Raw genomic sequence first — 20,222 nt, forward strand, 5'->3', positions numbered from 1 at the left:
TTCAAGAAATTCAGCCACTCTCTTATTTTCAAACTAACTGAGCTCTGGAATGAGTTACCACTTTCACTTAGAAGTCTAGGCCCCTTCATTTTATTTCAGAAAGCTCTGAAAACTTTCTTGTTTACTAAACACTTTGAAAACTAAGCAATTCTAGATTACATTCTTCTTCTATATTTATGTACTATACTTACATTATTATAAACCGAGTTGAACACCTTTTTGGTTGAAGACTCGATCTATAAAATTAAGTTTTAGTTTTGTGTTCAAAATGGTGTCAGTGTTCCCAAACAATAATCCTATGGTACTAACACTAGAGGTCATCTATCCATATGTGAAGATTTGATTTTTCCTCCAAAATATTTTCACTTCAATTTGTAGATCACAGAATTTTATTTTTCACAGCTGTTTTGAATTTATTCTACTTTCACTGGATATTGCCACATTTATTTACATTGATTATGACTTTAATATAGGACTGTTGTGTTCCAAAGTACCTGTCAGTTTATATTTAAAAATTCCACAAAATCTTGACATGCTCATTTTCTGTAACCTTTTCAATGTTATGATCCCAATACCATACCATATCAACTCTTGTATCTTGCAAATGTCAGCTAGGAATCATTGTGGCTTACATAATATTAGAATTGCTACAGAGACATAGATATTACAAAGTAATTGCATGGAAGATATCATGCAGAGGACTGCATGGGAAAGGGTCAATGCATTAAGGAAAAAAAGTGTGTTTTCAGTGCTTTCCTTAATTGAAAGTATGTGGGTGTTTGTTGAAAGCTGCCTGGGAGATTGTTCCAGATTCCGGACCCCTTAAACTCGAAGGTGGTACCAAAGAGAGCCTTCCTTCGAACATAGAATGCAGAGGGGGGTGGTAGTTTCCATTGTTGGATTGTCCTTGAGTTGTGGAAAGATTGTGTGATTTGCTGCACTTAAACCATGCTTTTTTTTCAGAGATTTCAATAGATTAATATAATCAACAGATCATGGTGATATTTATAGTTTGGGTTATTTTGCTGCAGGAACTGATTAGATTATTTACAGTTTAATCATTGGTTTCCTTAACAAATGCTTAATATTGAGCTACAAAGATCATTCCTTCTGGTTTTTTTAATGCACCAATTTTGAGTCATTGCCATGATAGCTTTTTTGTCATATTTTCTCTTCATGTATTGACCATGAAGTGTCTTGTCTATCAGTTGCTGAACCTGCAATCTATTCTTGTTTTTATATTCTACTTTTGATTCTGATATGTTTTTTTTTTTTTTTTTTTGCAGTAGGAATAATGCCAGCAGTAAACAACAAAATGTTCATGGCTGCCAGATAAATACATTTATAAATATAATTTATCTTTAAAATTCAGCCTGATACTGGAAGACTGGAGAGTGGCCAGCTTAACACCAATTTTTTAAAAGGGTTCCAGATGTGATCTGGTAACAGGGAGAATGGCGAGTCACAGCAGTGCTGAGCAAAATAGTAGAGACTATGATAAAGAACAAAATGTCAAAACATGCACATAAGCATGGATTGATGAGAGAAAGTCAACATGTATTTAGTCAAGGGAAAACTTGCCTCACCAATCTACTATATCTATTTGAAGGGGTGAATAAACAAGTAGATAAAGGTGAACCAGCTGATATTGTATATTTAGATTTTCAAAAGGTATTTGACAAAGTTCCTCATGAAAGACTTCTGAGGAAATTAGAAAGTCATGGGATAGGAGGTAATGTCCTATTATAGATTAAGAACTGGTTTAAAGACAGAAAACAGAGAGTTGGTTTAAATGATCAATATTCTCAATGGAGAAGTTTAAATAGTGGGGTTCCTCAGGGGTCTGTGCTGGGACCACTGATGACACAAAGGGGCAGCGGTAGGCATCCTCCCGGTGTCTCACCAGCCAATCGGGATACACTTTTAAAAAAAAACACCTCCTGAGGCAGCACCCGGTATGTACTGTTTCATTCAGATTTATGGAAGGTAGAAGAGGGGGCAGTGACCACTGGGTGAATGTAGGGTGGGGGATATAATTTAATCCCTCCAGTGGTCATCTGGTCAGTTTAGGTACCTTTTTGACCTTTAGACATTTTTAAAACAGATCTAAGTCTAAGTTCTATCCAGAGATGTCTTGGGAAAGGTTAGATTATTACCACAAGACATCCAAGTCTACTTCCACCCAAAGCCTTTCCATAACATGCCTCCAACATGCACCACCTTTAGACTTGGATGCACCACTGTTAGGAAGCCTCACAATATGATCAGAAAGATGGTTTTGAACATTGACACTTGGAAGTTTTGGAGAGAAAAATGTCCATATACTAATGTATGATGTTTTTTTTGGATGTCTTAGAGTTTTGAAAATGCCCCTAATAGTGGAATTAGAAAAGGTACAGAGAAGGGTGAGAAAAATGATAAAAGGGATTGGTCAACTTCCCTATGAGGAAAGGCCAAAGCGATTAGGGCTCTTCAGCTTGGAGAAGAGATGGCTCATGGGAGATATGATAGAGGTCTATAAAATACTGAGTGGAGAGGAAAAATTAGATATGAATTACGTGTTTGCTCTTTCCAAAAATACTAGGACTAGAGGGATGTGATGAAGCTACTAAGTAGTAGATTTAAAACAAACAGGAGAAAATATTTCTTCACTCAATGTGTAATTAAACTCTGGAATTCATTGCTGGAGAATATGGTAAAAACAGTTAGCTTAGCAGGGATTTTAAACGGCTTGGATAATTTCCTAGAGCACAAGTCCATAAGCATAAAATCTGTTTTTCTCCTTGGGATCTTGTCAGGTACTTGTGACCTGGTTGGCCACTGTTGGAAACAGGACACTGTACTTTTTTATTTTCTGTTCTAGACAGACTTTCCATTTGGCTTTCTTAAATGATTTTGGATTCTTTATATCATATCCTTGTTCATTTAGGGTAAAAATGCCAGCATAATACCATTAATTGGTTTGTTTCTGCAGAGGTTTCTTTGGAGATTGTTTCAATTGTTGGGAGATTTGGTAAATGTATTCTCGTGGCACCTTTCATTTTGTCTTTCATATTTTTTCAACTATACAAAGTAGGGTAAATATAATCAACTACTGATATTCAATTCATTAAAATGCTATACCAAGAATACCAAAACATAAATTTAATTAAATGTTTAATTTATTAATTTCTCTAATTCAATTCAAATCCTAAAAACTAACAAAGTTTATTTCATCTACATTTAAAATCTACAATAACAAATAATACAAAGTGCAGAGTGCTACTAATGACAAAATCATAGACTGGAAAAAGCTACAGGTACTATCTAAAGCTTTTAAATAGAGTCCATCAGTCAATTTTCAAGGCTCTTAATGATGTTAAGTATAGAAACCATTCAGACCCAATAAAGCTCAATTAACTTGATGATGATGATGAGTCAATTAAAGTCCCAATATCTCCTTGAGTTGTAATCTGTAGACTTGACCAAGCCAGTTGTTCCTTATATTCATGATCCAATAAGAAATGCTTAATCAGTTCTTAATGCTTATTGTTTTCCATTTTTGGGGCTAGATTTACTAACCTGCCCAAATCGGAACAATCCGTTTTCAATTTGGGAAGGTCCGACTGATTCACAAATCAGTCGTATACAAATGGGGGTGCTCGGAGGAATGTCCCCATTTGCGAGCAGGGATCGCAAATGTGTGATCACCGCTCATGCGCAGACCCTGACAGTACTGACAGGAGAAGCAGCCTCCTGCCACTGCTGTCAGGACTCTGCCCTGATCTCTCCTGCATGCCCTGCTCTGCCCCGATTGCTCTTGCCTGCTTGCCGGACTCTCCTGCTCTCTGCCGCCATTCCACGCAGTGCAAGCCCGTGGTTTTAAAGCCCTGATTGGCACATCAGATGATGCGCCAGGGTGGGACCTAAAGCCGCTATTGCGCAGCAGCAGCTGGGGGAGCAGGAGGACTGTTTTAAAGGTACAGGGAGGGAGGTGGGTGCAGGCAGACTAGACCAGGGATGGGCTGGTCGAGTTAGGCCGGGAAGGCCTAGGGAGCAGGAGGGACTGAGCACCCCTCCTGTTCCCAATGTTTTGGTGCTGGGGGTGGGTGGGCCATGCCAGGAGGGGAGAAGGGGGGCAAGTGCTGTGCCGTGTATTTTCTTCGGGGAGGGGCATGTTTGTGTGTGGGGGGGTACATTTTTTTGATAGGCCTGCCTATCTGTTATTAATTTTTTTTATGGGGCAGATATTATGCATTTGTAACACATGCAAAATATCTGTGCCATGGAAAAACATGAATAAAAAAACAGGAAGGCCTGTCAAAAAACCTGCAGACCTACCAGTAGTAGAGTTTGCCAATAGTAAAACCCAATTCGAAATAGCCAAGCAATTGTTAGTGAATCAATCGCTTGGCTATTTTGCATGGGGTTTTGCTAATTTGCATGGGAGGGTCGGAATCGGATCGCTACAGGTGTTAGTGAATGGGGTTGGAGTGAAATTTGGTTGCAAAGGGATCGCAAACCAATCGGTTTGCTTAGTGAATCTAACCCTTAGTTACTTATATTGTTCAATCAGCATAAGCCTCCAACTCCAGCTGAGTTTCAGTTGAGTCCATCATCAGGGAGGTTGAGATATAAGTACTAAGACAATAAGAAGAGTTTTCTAAATACTAAATACTACAACTAGTGCATTTACTATAATTAAATACATTTCAATAACCATTAATCCTCAGTTCCCAGTTATGAATACCTATCTTAAAATTGTATAAACTATTTTAAATTATAACTTTTACCTGAAATTACTTCTGATACAGATCTCTGACTGAGAGTTCCTGCTGGGAAACATCAAGTGAGGGAACTACCGCCACAGAGCTCCTTATATAGGAGGAGACTACTCGGTCACATGACTCCCAATGACCTATCCTCTGGGAGCTTAATTTGTATCCAATTTAACATCCAAGGAATGGAATTAAATTGGAATGAAGTTAAATTAGAATCAATTGAGATAAATTAAATTAAAATGTCCCCCAGTATTAAAAGAGAGCTAGAACATTTTGTCAGGCCATTCAATTTCATGGTTAAGACTGTGTGCCAGTCATATATTAATTTTTGATCTTTATAAAGCAAAGATTGAAATAAATCTCCTCCATGAGGTAAAGTTACTTTTATTAGAACTGTGTATCTTAATTCATTTAAAGTGTAACCAGCTATTATCCAATGTTGAGTCAAGGGAGCCTCCATTTTGCTTGTCCTAATGGTGCTCAAATGTTCCATAATTCACAATTTAATCCAACGTTGTGTGTGGCCTATATAGTATAGGCCACAGGGACAAACTATGGCATATACCACCCCCTGAGATTTACAATTTGTGGCAAATATGAATTTAAACACTTTTTGTGAATGAGGCACTGCTTATGTTCTTATGTGCATAGATGCATAAAAAACTGAACATTTCCCATAAGGGGCGTATCCCGGGGAACATTCCATACTCTAAGGTTGAGTTTTTAATATTTCATTTAAATTTCTGGCTCACTTGAAAGCAAATCTTGGGCGTTCTTTTAAATTTAGGTGAAGGTCAAATATATGCCAATGTTGATGTATTGCCTTTTGTATAAGATGTGCTTTGGTAGAATAAGGTAGTACACAAACCAGAGGATTTTATGCCTGAAGCTTATTTGATTTACCCTATCGAGTATGAATATACTTAGGACTCTTTTTATCAAGGCGTCGGACATTTCATCACGTGCTAACCACGCAGCAGCCTAAAATTCTAACGCCTCGTTAATGGAGGCGTTAGGTACTAGCGCGGCAGGTGGTTTAACACATGGTATTCCGCGCATTACACCGCTACCACGCCTTGATAAAAGGACTCCATAGTTTTTTATGAATATACTTAGTTCTTTTTTTACTTTGGGTAAAGGGTATCCTCATTGGCTAAATGAAGAGGCAAGATTTAAAGCATTATGTTTGAAAGAATCATCCAATGTGCACAATCTTTTTATATGTAAATATTGCCCCAGTGGAATACTATCTTTTAAATTCCTAAGATGAAAGCTTTTATAATGCAAAAGAGTATTGAGATCAGCTGTTTTTCTAAACAAATCAGTCAAACTTATTATTTTCAAAAGTGATTTGTATGTCCAAAAAATTAATTTTACATCTATTTCAATTATGGTCAAATTTTATATTTTCATCAACTGTGTTAATGTGTTGAAAAATTGAGCTAATTGTTCTTCAGTTCCTTGCCAAATGAAAATCACATCATCGATGAAGCGCCTCCAAGATAAAATATGGGTACTATATGGACTATTGCAAACAAATTTAGGGCTCCTTTTATCAAGCCGCGCTAGCAGTTTAACGCACGTAATAGCGCGTGTTAAACCACCGGCCGTACTAGCTGCTAACGCCTACCTTGAGCAGGTGGTAGTTTTTTGGCCAGCGTGGGGGTTAGCGCGTGATTAAAAGTCACGCGTGCTAACTCCGCTAGCGCGGCTTGATAAAAGGAGCCCTTAGACTCAAAGTCAGACATGAATAAACATGTTACTGAGGGGGCTACTGTAGCCCCCATCGCTACGGTCTTTATCTGGAGAAAACATTCATTTTCAAACTCAAAAAAGTTATTCTTAATAATTTTTGTAGCCATGTAGTAGTTTAACTCAATTTTTTCCATAGATATAGGGAATCTATTCAAATATCTATCAATCATAGTTAAAGCTTCCTCGTGAGTGATGTTTGTGTATAAGGACTCTACATCCATTGTGACTAATATAATTTGCGTTGAGTCTGAGATATCAATGTCCTCCAAAATTTGTATGTAATGCTGAGAGTCACGTATACAAGAGGGTACTTCAGACACAAATCTTTGTAAATAAAAATCCAAATATTGTGATAAAGGTTCAAGTATAGATGATTTTCCCAAAACTATAGGGCTTCCAGGAGGATTTATAAGTGTTTTATGTATTTTGGGTACAAAGTAAATATAAGGTGTTTTAGGATGTTCATTATAAAGAAATGTATACTCTTTAATAGTAATGATACCCAACATATTAGCCAAAGTTAACACTTGTTTTAATTCAGAGGCAATCTCACTTGAGGGATTTCTTGATAAGATTTAATAAAATTCAATATTGGAGAGCTGCTGCTTAGCTTCCTCTATATACTGACAACTATGGCACCTCCTTTGTTAGCTCGTTTTATGATAATGGAGGTGTCATTTCTCAAACTATCCACTGCTGTCCTTTCCTGCAAGGTTAAATTATGATATGATTTATTGTCATTGGTAGCACTCTGCACTTTATATTACTTGTTATTGTAGATGAAATAAATTTTGTTAGTTTTTAGGATATGAATTGAATTAAAGAAATTAATAAATTAAACATTTAGGACTCCTTTTAAGAAGCTGCGTTAGGGCATTAACGTGCGGAATTTATGCATGCTACATTGCCACACATGCTAGACGCTAACACCAGCATTGAGCTGGCGTAAGTTCTAGCCATGTAGCTTGTAGTATAGCACGCAGTAATATCCTATGTGCGCTAAAAACGCTAGTGCACCTTAGTAAAAAGAGCCCTTAATTAATTTTATGCTTTGGTATTCTTGGTATAGCATTTGATATTTTTTTTCAACCATTTTTTTTTCTCAGGTTAACTGGTCATTTTCTATTTCAAGGTTTGCTTGATATTCATGTACAACACACAGTAATGATCTTGTTTCTTGGGCTTTAGTAGAGAAGGTTAATTTGTTTTCTGGTGCTCAGATGTCTCAGAATTTTCTTTGGCTTCAGGTAGCAAAGTTTCCATTTGTATCTCAGAGAACAGTTTGTTTTGAATGATGACCCAATATTGATTTATTATTTGCTATTCTTTAGTAATTGAGTATATGGATTTTTGTTTTCAAATATGATGTATCCATTATGCTTTTGAAGTTCTCTTTAGATGGTTTTGATAGGTCAATAATATTCCATAATCGATCAATTTTCCAAACTTGACAATTTTTTCTCTCAATAGCTTAATCTTGCCCCGGTTGCTTTTCAGAGCAAACTGAGCCTTGTAGCCTATTAGTTATCTGATGCCCAGGAGCTATCATGATGGATGATTTGGTAAGGAATTTTTGCACATGGAACTATATTTTAGAAAAGACATAGAAATTGATATTAAGATGTCTAGGTCAGGGAGTCTCAAGTTCTGCTAGTATTATAGAACAGCATCTGCCAATATACTTGTACAGCCTGGTTTAACAGCCTGTTCTAAGATGCAATGAGGAATGGATGCTTTTCTGCTGGCTATATGCAACAGAAACATCCATTTTTAGAACTATAAACATCTAAAATATCATTGTAGTCTCATGTATGCTCTAAGATAGCAAAGCCAAAAACCAAAAAGAAACCCAATAGTTCTACAGTAAAATTAAAGGAAGAACAAAGAAATGCCGTGGAAGGAGATGATCGTAATTCAGGTATTTATTTAGTCAACAGTTCCAAGGAAAGTAAATTTCACGGTTTATTACACTTATATGCCGACAAGGTGTATTCTCCAAATTTTATTGATTCAAACATATCCTTCATTTAAATGTTTTACCTTTACCCCTCTTATCCCCCCCCCCACCCTCCACACACACACATTTTACTAAACTGCAATAGCGGTTATTATCAGAGAGAGCCATGCTGAATGCCTATGAGAGTTCCTATGAGCGTTGGAAGCAGCACGGAGCATTCAGCGTGGCTGTCTATGCTAATAACCGCTATCACAGTTTAGTAAAGGGGGAGGGTGTTAATTTTTCATTTTGAAGTTCGTTATATTTTAACTTTCAAAGTTTTTATATGTTTTAACATTATACTATTAATTATCTTTCAATATCATTTTAATTATCTTTCAATATTATTTATTGGTATTATTACTCTTCCTAATGCCGCTGATGTCTTCAACCTAGAAAATATTCACATTTGCTTGTTTTTGTCATATAACCTTTGGTATGTATCTGATTCTTACTTTTCACATTCTCACAGATTCTTCTTCACCAATCATTACTGAAGCCTTCAATTTCTATCAGCATTTCACATTTCACTGTCTTTGCAATTGGCTATTTTCTGTCATATTTCACATTTACATACCATATCCAACCCCAACCATGACCAACATAGAAATCAACACAATTAACTACCCCATACAACCCATCCTAAAACTACTAGGAATAACAATAGACAGATGCTGCACCATGCAACTGCAAATCAATAAAACAATATAGAAATCATTCACAGTTATGAGAAACTTAAGACAAGTCAGAAAATTCTTCAAGAAAACACAATTTCAGCACATAGTACAATCACTAATACTAGGACTACTAGACTATTGCAACATCCTCTAACTCTTGTGCCCTGCTACAATAACAAAACAACTACAAACAATTCAAAACACAGCTCTAAAACTCATCTACTCATTGAGGAAACACGACCACATCACAGAGGCATACCTCAACTCTCACTGGCTTCCAATTCCAGCAAGAATACTATTCAAATTCTACTGTCTGCTATTTAAAACTTTAAACTGAGATAAGCCCAACCTACTTGAACAACCGCCTCATCCAAACCACCTCAACCAGACATAGGAAAACTCACACCCCATTCACACACCTGCCAATCAAAGAAATTAAACAGAAAAAAACTATATGATGGCCTCCTAGCCACTCAAGCAGCAAAAATAGACAACCAAATCACCAACCTTCTGATAACGACCCCAGATTACAAAACTTTCAGAAAAGAAATAAAGACTAAACTTTTCAAAAAATCCCTAAAAAGTCCTACCTCTCAAGCTTCCTTCTTTCATCCCTTTAACCCCCCGAGCCCCCAAATCAACCTGCTCTACTCTTTTTTCCCCCCAAAAGGACCAGAAATCTTTTTGTAAAACACCTTCTTTAACTCTTTTGTAATCCGCCTTGAACCACAAGGTAATGGCAGAATAGAAATCTCTAAAGTAATGTAATGTAATATCCATGTTTTAACTTTGCTTGGCACACTTTTGCACATAAATACATTCACTGATGTGCCATCCTCATCTCACCATGTACTCATTCCATGATATACTTACAACATTATATAGTTTCTTACACAATCACTTACACTTCACATAATCCCTGAGGAAGGCGGTTAAATCAAAGCACCGGCCGTGTTGGATCTACATCTATTTCATATGTGGATTACGCTGCTTGAACTGTTGACTGCATCATTGTGTTCACTGAATAAATATCTGAATCACAAACATCTTCCACAATATTTATTTGTTCTTTCTCTGAGATAGCAACATAAACCTGTATACATTAGATATAACACTGGCATTCGCATCACTCCTTATATAAACATCACTAAATAAAGATACATAATACTTAGTAATGGCAAAGCATGGGCCGCAGCTTTATTAAACTTATTCATCAATGAATTCATATCAACATAACATTTTCATACAAAAATAATTCAGTATAGCTTAACAACCATAAACCTTGGAGCTATTCGGTGTCGAACTAGCTCAACTCACAAAACTCAAACCCCTTGATGCTAATCGGTGTCGAATTAGCTCAGCTCACCAAATTCATCACATTCCAGCAAACCCCACTTCCCCCAGCAAGACTCGCGGTGTCGCAGAATCATGCCAGCCACCCATGGCGGTTCCGCACATGAGCAGAATAAGCACATATAATACATAACTTCATAAGCCACACTTTCCACAATTCACCCCATAACACATTTCCGCAAAAGCTGCGACCAACCCATCAGCCACCAACCAAAACCCAACACCAAAAAACTGGGAGGGCACACAGGGAACAAATTTAAACCCTGCCTACCCACCTCTTCCCACACTTCCACCCTTCCCAAAAATCATTTAACCCGCCAAAATCACCCTTAATCTCACACAATTCCTCTACCAATCACCCTTCTCCCTTCCTAACAACCAATCCTCCTGTCCTAGCACCCCAACAACCAATCCCTGCCACCCTCCAGCTCCCACTACCAACCTTCACCATCTAACCCCCCCCCACCCCCAGCCCAATGTAACTACTGTATAAGGGTTCACTCAGCCACTGTTATCAGCTTACAGCTAAACTGTAAGCTCCCTAATTGTTTTTGTCATTCATTTCAGAAACATATAAATCATTTTTTCCTGATACTGTCACAAGTCCTGGTATCCCCTGACAGTTTCACTTTCAAGAGCATATCAATCACTGGAAAATTAAGAAGGTAACCTCCCCAAATCCCTCCAGTAGAATGCTGCTCGAAATGAGCACTTTTCTGAAATCTATACTTCCTTGGTAGTAGGTATAAATCTTAGTGGTCCTTTTACTAAGGTGCACTAAAGATTAGTGCGTGCTAAATGCTAAGGCACCTATAGAATATAATGGACACCTTGGCATTTAGCGTGCACTAATCTTTAGCACATGCTAAATCAATTAGCGTGCGCTAAATCAGTTAGCACACCTTAGGAAAAGACAGATTGCATTCCTATTCCGAAACGGGAAATATATCTTAGCCCTGACCTAGTTCCATCCAAAACATACCCAGACTATGCATGTTTTTAAGTTTTAGATGTGTATATCCTGGTTTTCTAAAATCAGAAGGGTATACAGCTCTTTATGCTGTTTTATGCATAGCTAAAATACAAATACTGTATTTCCCCATGTATAGGCCGTGGCCTATACATGGTTTTTACAATCCCCTGCACTGGGTGCGGCTTCCTTATATGGGGTAGCCTATCTAAAGACATCATAGATAAGCCGCCCCATTGGAAGATCAGCCGCAAAGTCCCCCGTACCTGCAGCTCCCTCCTGGATGGCTACCAGCTGCCTCCTGCCTCGTTGCGGCCAGCTCTGCAGGGCAGGAACATTCTTTCCAGCACCCAGCCGGCCCCGTGCTGCTTCCTCAATGCCTGCGCCAGTTCTCATGGGACTCGTGAGTCACGCGAAAACTGATCCAGGCATTGAGGAAGAAGCATGGTGCTGGCTGGATGCAGAAAAGAATGCTCCTGTCCTGCACCGCTGGCCGCGATGAGGCAGCTGGCGAAGGTATTTACTGGAGGAGGGGATGTATAGGCTGCCCCAGCCACCCCATTGTATAAGCCATTTTAGTTTTTAAAACGCTTAGATAAGCCACGGCTAGTAAGATGGGGCACATTATCTAAGAGTTTTAAAACCTAAATCTACATTTCTTGCGGCCTATACATGGGGACATACGGTAGTGTTTCTAAAATAAGTTCCTAAGACTGTCACTTAGACAAAGAACTGTCTAATTTTGTTGGCTCTATTGGTAGCTAAGCTTTTTATAGTGATCACAAACAACAAGGTGAGAGTGAGTCTCCCTGAAATATTCCTCTCCTGACCTACTTCTTCAATGCCAACTGTTTGTTACATTTTCCACCGACTCATTGCTCAAATTTTCTAATAGTTTCTCTCACTCTAGTTATTTCTAGGGATTTTAAATCCCAACTGTGTATCAGCGAGTCAAAAGCCTTCTTGAAATCAATCCAAGCTACATTTCAAGTTTGTTTTTCAATATTTACAGTTTTCTAGGATCATTTTATAAAACAAAAGCTGAACTTCTATGTCTCTAGTATTTCAACAGTATCCTTTTTATTCCACTGGAAGCAAATATTTTCTTTCCAAGTGAACCTGAACTGTGTCTGCTATTATTCCAGTCAGCAGTTTGAATGTTTTTGGAAGACAGATAATTAGTAAAAAACAAGAGAAAATGACCCACAGAGAAAATAGCAAGCCAAATCAAACAGAAATGTGGAAACAAATAATGTTCAAGATCTTTGTTTTATTTCCTCAAGAAAACTTTAAACACTATCCACATTTGTATTGAATGGACCCAACACGAGCCGGGTTTCGGTAAAACACCTTCCTCAGGGATCCTAGAATATTAGTAAACAAATTATAATAATAAATGAATGTAACTATGTATTAATGTGTGTTATGTGGCAAAACGAATGGTGCAAACTGAATGATATTTGAAAATAAATTAAAATATGAAAATATTGGAAACAGTAATTGTAGAGATACAAATTACTGGCCAAACTGTTAGTAATATTAGAGTGACATAGGACACTAGAAGAAATAAAAATGCCAAATAGATGATTATTAAAAGAGCATAAATGTACATTGCGCAAGACAGACCCTAAAAAATGCCATGCTTGTGCAACTCCTTGATTTTGTGCAGAAAGGCATGCAAAAACCCTTTAAAAAAATTACAGAAAAACAGAGAGAACATCTTACATACCAATGAGTAGAGATGTAGAATAGCTAACCTTATGAAACCAAAGAGGAGGAGAAAAATATATGAAAATAAAGATCTATCAGCTAATGAAAACAGATAATTAGCCTATAGTTCTTTGGGATGGTCCCTTTTGCTGGGTCTTTTTGTATGATGTAGATCTTCCTAGTTGTCAACCATTCTTGCAAAATGCTGCTGAATTATTCAGCAATTCTAATGTAATAGCTGAATATATATAAGCTGGTCAGATGTTTGACTCAGAAGCCATGAAATTGGTCTTTTCTATACGCTATCCAGTTCTTGACCTTCTTTGCTATTTTTTTCAACTAGTCTTAACCATACAGCTTTCTTGTTATAATCTTTATTATTGCCCTCTAGGTTCTTCCAAAACTGAACCATTTAGGGCTCCTTTTATTAAGCCGCGCTAGCGGGGTTAACACGCGCGACTTTTCATCACACGTTAACCCCCGCACTGGCCTAAAAACTACCACCTGCTCAAGAGGAGGCGGTAGCGGCAAGCACGGCCGGCAGTTTAGTGCGTGGTATTACACGCGTTAAACCGCAAGCGTGCCTTTGTAAAAGGAGCCCCTAGTCTTTTGTCAGTTGATTCTCCGCTAAAGACCCTGGTACTTTGCGCTAATTACAGAAAATGCTGAAAGTGTGCTGAAAAACTGCTTAGTACTGAAGCTGTCAGATACTTCTAGGAAACATTTCTTGTTTGCAACAGCCTTTTGCTTGATGCAGAGAGTGGAACATGAGATCATGTTGGGAAGTATCCTGGAAGTTTTCATTACTGTGGAGCAACAATTCCAGATAAGTGCATGCATTTTTTTAATATGAGCAAACTAAGCTAGATGGTGTCAGCCTAGAGGCCTCTGGGAGAGACCCTGGCATGGGAAGGCAGATAGACCCTTAGTGCAGGGAAACTGTTTTAAGTAGCCCTGATTGATATATTTTAAGTTTCAAGTAGCCCTGATTGAATCATGGCTAGCTAAAAGGTGTTAATGTCTGATTAAGAGGGTGCTTAGGACAATGGTGCACAGATCAAGCCAGAGACTTAATCCCATCACCATGCTTACAGGTTTCTCACCCTCCTTTGTCAATTAAATTGACCATTGTCTCAAACAGTTTGCAAGTTCTAAACAGAAAGATACTGGGAGATACAATATTTTCTCTATTCAGAATAAGATTCCAAGGTATAAAAGCCTGCTCTCTGCTCTATCAAGTTATCTCTCTCTTTTTCTATGGAGCTATCAGGAGAGGGGTCTTGGCCCTCTCTCTCTCTTTCTATCTAGCTATCTCTTGGCTCTTGGCTTGGCACTCTGGCTCCCCCTCTCTCTGTCTATCCTTCCCTTTATCTATGGAACACGAAGCTTCCTAGAACTGCAAGCTTCTATGTCCCTCTTTGCCTCTGACCTCTGTAAGGCAGTGAGACTGCTTGCTCTCTGCTTAAGTGTAATGCTCTCTGCTTAATTGTAATGCTTATAAATATTACTTTTCTGTAAGACTATTTCTATAATATATTCTTTATATAATCACCCCTGGCTGTGCTTCTTATTTGATTATATCCCTAATGAAACTTCTGTGAAGGAACTGAACCTGGAACCTGGCATCTGTCAGTGCGCATTTCACTTAACCCCTATCACCTAATATTGTGGGGGCCACTTTCAAACTGACAGATGGCATTTCAGAAAATGTATCTATGAAGAAGTTATGGTGAAAGTCATTGTCAGTAATTTGCAACTGCCTAAGATTTTAAGGGGAGTTTGCCAATTAAGGCCCCCTTTTATCAAGCCGCGTTAGGATTATGTATCACCAGCTGCTGTGGTAAAAGCCCCAATGCTCATAGAATTCCTATGAGCATTGGAGCTTTTACCACGGCGTCCAGTGATAAAAAAACATAACATGGCTTGATAAAAGGGGACCTAAGATAGGCACCGCTAGAGAATCTGGCCCTTGGTGCTTCTAGTTTGTGAAAGATTCAAAACTATACTCTTTATTCTTTTAGAGTTCCTCTTTTATCATATAACCAATTAAATAGAATATAATATAGAACAAAATCTTCTTTCACTTTAGTGTCCCACATCATAAAGTACAAAGAAAAATATACAGTGTGTCCTTGAAATTTAATTCCAAAAGTAGAATCAGTTACCGGTAAGTGTTCTAAGGTTCTTCATTCTATTAAAACAAAAAAAAAAACTGCTTCTAGAAATATAGCTTCCTTTTGTCTTCAAGGTCTTTCTAGTCACCAGAAGGATTACATTTAAAAATAATTAGGTTGTTAAATAACTCCATCAATCTTGCAGCTATATAAAACAGATCATATTGAGCTAGCCAGCACTGTCAGATGTACAGCATTGCACCTTTCACATTACAAAAGAGCAAAAAAAGAATAAAGATATATTTTAGAGCCATTTTAGATCTGGACTTTTTTTTTTAAACTTCTGGAGGGGGAGTTCAGTATAATATGAGATATATTTTTTTATTATTTCTTGTTATAAGCACATGAAAGTTAGAAATATAGGTTATATAGTTAATATTTTGAACCAAGCAATTCCAACAATGAATAAGGTTAGTACAATGTAGAACTTGCCATATATTGTTAATAAAGAAATGTTAGTAGATAATCTTATAAGTATATATAATCAATATTTAATTTTAAGTGATTGTAAGAAAGAAGAAGCATTTTATTGACTACAAAAATCATATATTCTGGTGGAAAATCCATGGTTTCATGAGTAAATAAATAAGAAATAAATATCAAAGAACCATTATGCATTCTTGTTTTTACCATACATGAATGATTAAAAACAGATGTTATATTGATTACTCTACTTCATTAAACCATTTATTATATTTTTTTAAAAACCTGTGGATTTTAGCATCTACATAAAGACATATAATATAATTGTAGATAAAGAGCATATGGGCTATCTAGCCTCTCTATTCACATCATCTACTATCCATTCCTCTTCCAAATAAATCCTCTGTGGTTTTACCCTGATTTCTGGAATACAAATAAAGGGGTCCTTTTACAAAGGCGTGCTAGCCATTTTAGCGCATGCTAAATATTAGTGCACGTTAAAAGCTAACGTGTCCATAGAATATAATGGACACATTAATGTTTAGTGTGCACTAAAATTGCTAGCGTGCCTTAGTAAAAGGACCCAAAGTCTTTGTCTTCATCATCTCTACTGGAAGGCCATTATACAGACCCACCACCCTTCCCATAAAGAAATATTTCCTTAGAATACTCTGGGTCCTATTTCCTTTCCCCTTCACCCTAAGCCCCCTGATTCCAGAGCTTCCTTTCAGTTGAAAACCTTTTGTTGCATTCTAGCAACAATCAATGATTAAAATCTGCTAAGATATTGCAGTTCTACGCTGGATAGCATTCACTTATTGAGTGGATCATATAGATCAGTAGTCTCAAACTCGTGGCCCACCAGGTACTATTTTGAGGCCCTCAGTATATTTATCCTAATCACAAAAGTAAAATAAAAAAACAGTTTCTTGATCGTATGTCTCTTTAGCTATAAATTATTATTAAGACTTAGCCAAAAGGAAAGATTTATAAACTATAAAGAGTTTTACCTCATGCAAAATTGTCATTTCTTTAATAAGGCATTAACTATTTTTTTTCTGAGGCCCCCCAATTACCTACAAATCCAAAATGTGGCCCTGCAAAGGGTTTGAGTTTGAGACCACTGATATAGATTGATCTTTGACACAGGTGTTTATGTGGAAACATGGCTGGTGCCTGGGTTCACAATAAAGCTCTATTTGCTATCCACCTCTTAAAGGCCCTTGAAGCTCTTTTTGCTTCAATGTTTGGAATAATGGCATATATGTATATTTATGTGTGCCTATATATATGTAAATGCCAAAATTATACCCAAGCACTTTTCAGTAACTATGGGGCTCATAATTGAAACAAAAATAAATGTATAAATCGTCACTTGGATGATCAAAAAGACAGGTCATCTAAGTGCCGATAACCGAAACAATTTTAGATATATCTAATCTAATCTTCCATTTGTGAGTCGCAACATACCTATACAGGCTCAAGGCAACATATCTGAAAGCAGCTTAGGCCTTTTTACTTCTGCTCTATGCCCAAAGCTGTAAGGGGCATTTTAGGAGGAGTGGTGAGGGCGGAATTTGGGCAGGACATGGGCTGACCTAGACTTAGTCATACTACAAGTATAACCGAAAGTTTAACAAGACTGCCTAGATGGAACTTATACGTAGTGACCTAGGCGATCTAGAAACAGGTCTAAGTGCCCAAAAGGTATCCAAAGTGACCAGATAACCACTGCAGGGACAAAGAACAGCCCCCTACACACTTCCCCAGTGATCACTGCCCCCCAACCCAACATAAAAATCGGAATAAAAATGTTCAAACATGCCTCCAGAACATTAGCACCTGGCATATGAAAGTCTAGTAGAGCTGCACACAGGTATCTTAAATAGCCTGAGGGTGGGCTAGTAAACCATAGAGAGACAGACCCAGGCCCATAAGCCACTCTAACCATTGCATTCATGGTGGAACATGTGCAACAACCAAAACCCTACTGTACTGCCATATAGATGGCACCTGCAGCCATAAGGGCTATTGGTGTTGTAGACAGGTGGGTTTAATAGGTTTTGGGGGTCTCACCATGACCTGCAAGGAAGTTGTGGTGAGATGTTTATGTGGCACCCTTTTTGTGAAGGTGCTCTACTACTCTGTTGCCATGACTGGGTGGCCAGTCCATCACTTTGCTTGCCCCTCTCACGTTCAAAAGGTCTTGGTCTAGGTGTTTTGGACTTGGACAAATTTTTGGACGAGAATGGGGTATAAAGATAGATGATTTAGTGGTCTGGACAATCAAACAGATGGACATTGAAATAGATGATTCTCGAAAAAAAAATATATATATATTTTGGGTGTATTTTTCTAGATTGGACTTTGGACATTTCCGACTGTGTGACTAGCGTTCTAGGACCAAAACAGACAGATGTATTTTTTGATTATGCTCCTCCATGCACATAACTTTCATCACATGTATTTTAAAGATTGATATAGTGTAGGCAGAGTCAAGGCAGAACAAAGTAGGACTCACTTATGCAAAAATATGTATAGAATACTATATGAGGGGCCGCTGAAAAGTTCTCAGCCCAACCAACAAAGATGAGGCAGTCTCCATCGAGTGACTTACCACTTTTTTCATTCCATTGTAAAAATATGAAACAAAAAAAGGTTTTTTTTGAGAATGGCCTACCTCTACATTCAGCAGTTTAAATGCCCAGACCGCACTTCATCTAAATTTACAACACATTATAAACCAAAAGATAGCCTAAGTCCCAAACGCCCAAAACAAGACCTTTTAGACGAAGGAGGGGCCAGTTTTTTGCCTAAAAGCTGGATTCTGTAACCAGCATCTGTCAAAAACAACACCGGTTACAGAATCCACCCCTGCAATGATCGCGGCAAGAGAGATGGCTCATCTCCCCTGCCGCAATCGCGATCACCACTCCCCCCGAACTGCCACAAACCGCGGCAGGAGTGATTGGGCATAGCTCCTGCCATGGGTCGCGGCAGTTTAGGGGTGGGGCGATCGCGGCAGGGGAGATGAGGCATTCCTCCTGCTGCAATCGTTGCGGTGGGGGGGGGTGAGCAGGTTGTCGGGGCCGCTGAGCCACCCCTTTTCAGAACTTATACCTGTTTTGACTTGGTTTAAGTCAAAACGTATAAGTTCCAACTTGGCAACCTGCTCAAGTTTTTGGCTATACTTGCTCTACGACTAAGGGCTCCTTTTACTATGCTGTGGTAGCGTTTCTAGTGCATGCTACAGATTAGCACACACTAACCCCTGCGCTACGCGGAGAAACTAACACCAGCTCAATGGAGGTGTTAGCATCTAGCATGCGTGGCAATTTAGCGCACGCTAAAAAAGCTAGTGCAGCATAGTAAAAGGAGCCCTAAGTCTAGATCGGCCCACCTCCCGCCCTTTCCCCTCCTCTAAAAACGCCTCCTTTCGCTCTAGGCGTTTAGAGGCAGGGGAAAGGCCTAAGCTATCTTCAGATTTGTCTAAAACTAGCTTTGATTATTGGTACTTGGACAATCTGGCTTTTTGATCATCCAAGCACTAATTTAGTCCCCTTTTTGGCCTTTTTTTTTTTTTTATTATTATTACATTACATTAGTGATTTCTATTCTGCCATTACCTTGCGGTTCAAGGCATATTACAAAAGGAGTTATCTGGCCATTTCCAGAGGAATTGAAGAGTAGAGCGGCTTACTTCAGAGAATTGGGACAAGTCTTGCGGTGTTAGTTTGTCTTCAAGGATTTCTTGAATAACATTTTTTTTCTTTTCTGAACAATTTGTAGTCTGGGGTCGTTATCAGTAAATTGGAGAGTTGGTAGTATAGTATTATTGCTTGTGTGGCTAGAAGGCTATCGTACAGTTTTTTTCATTTGACGTCTCTGATTGGGGGATGCGTGAATGGTTTGTGGGTTCTTCTATGTCTGGTAGAGGTAGTTTGGATTAGGTGGTTGTTTAGGTAGGCTGGGCTGTCTCTGTTTTTGGTTTTAAATAGTAGGCAGTAGAATTTGAATAGTACTCTTGCTTGTATTGGGAGCCAGTGTGAGTCGAGGTATGCCGCCGTGATGTAGTCGTATTTTCTCAGTCTTAGCGCTGTGTTTTGAACTGTTTGCAGTTGTTTTATCATGGTAAAAACAAGAATGCATAATGGTTCTTTGATATTTATTTCTTATTTATTTACTCATGAAACCATGGGCAGGGGAGTATGTTGCAGTAGTCTAGAAGACCTAAGACTAGGGACTGGACCAAGAGCTGGAATTGTGTTCTGTCAAATAATTTTCAAACTTGCCTTAAGTTTCTCATGACCACAAATGATTTTTATATTGTTTTGTAGATTTGTGGTTACATGGTACAGCATCTGTCTATTATCATTCCTAGAAGTTTTAGAGTAGGTTGTATGG

This window comes from Geotrypetes seraphini, chromosome 6, assembly GCF_902459505.1.
Source record: "Geotrypetes seraphini chromosome 6, aGeoSer1.1, whole genome shotgun sequence".
NCBI classification, from domain to species: Eukaryota; Metazoa; Chordata; class Amphibia; order Gymnophiona; family Dermophiidae; genus Geotrypetes; species Geotrypetes seraphini.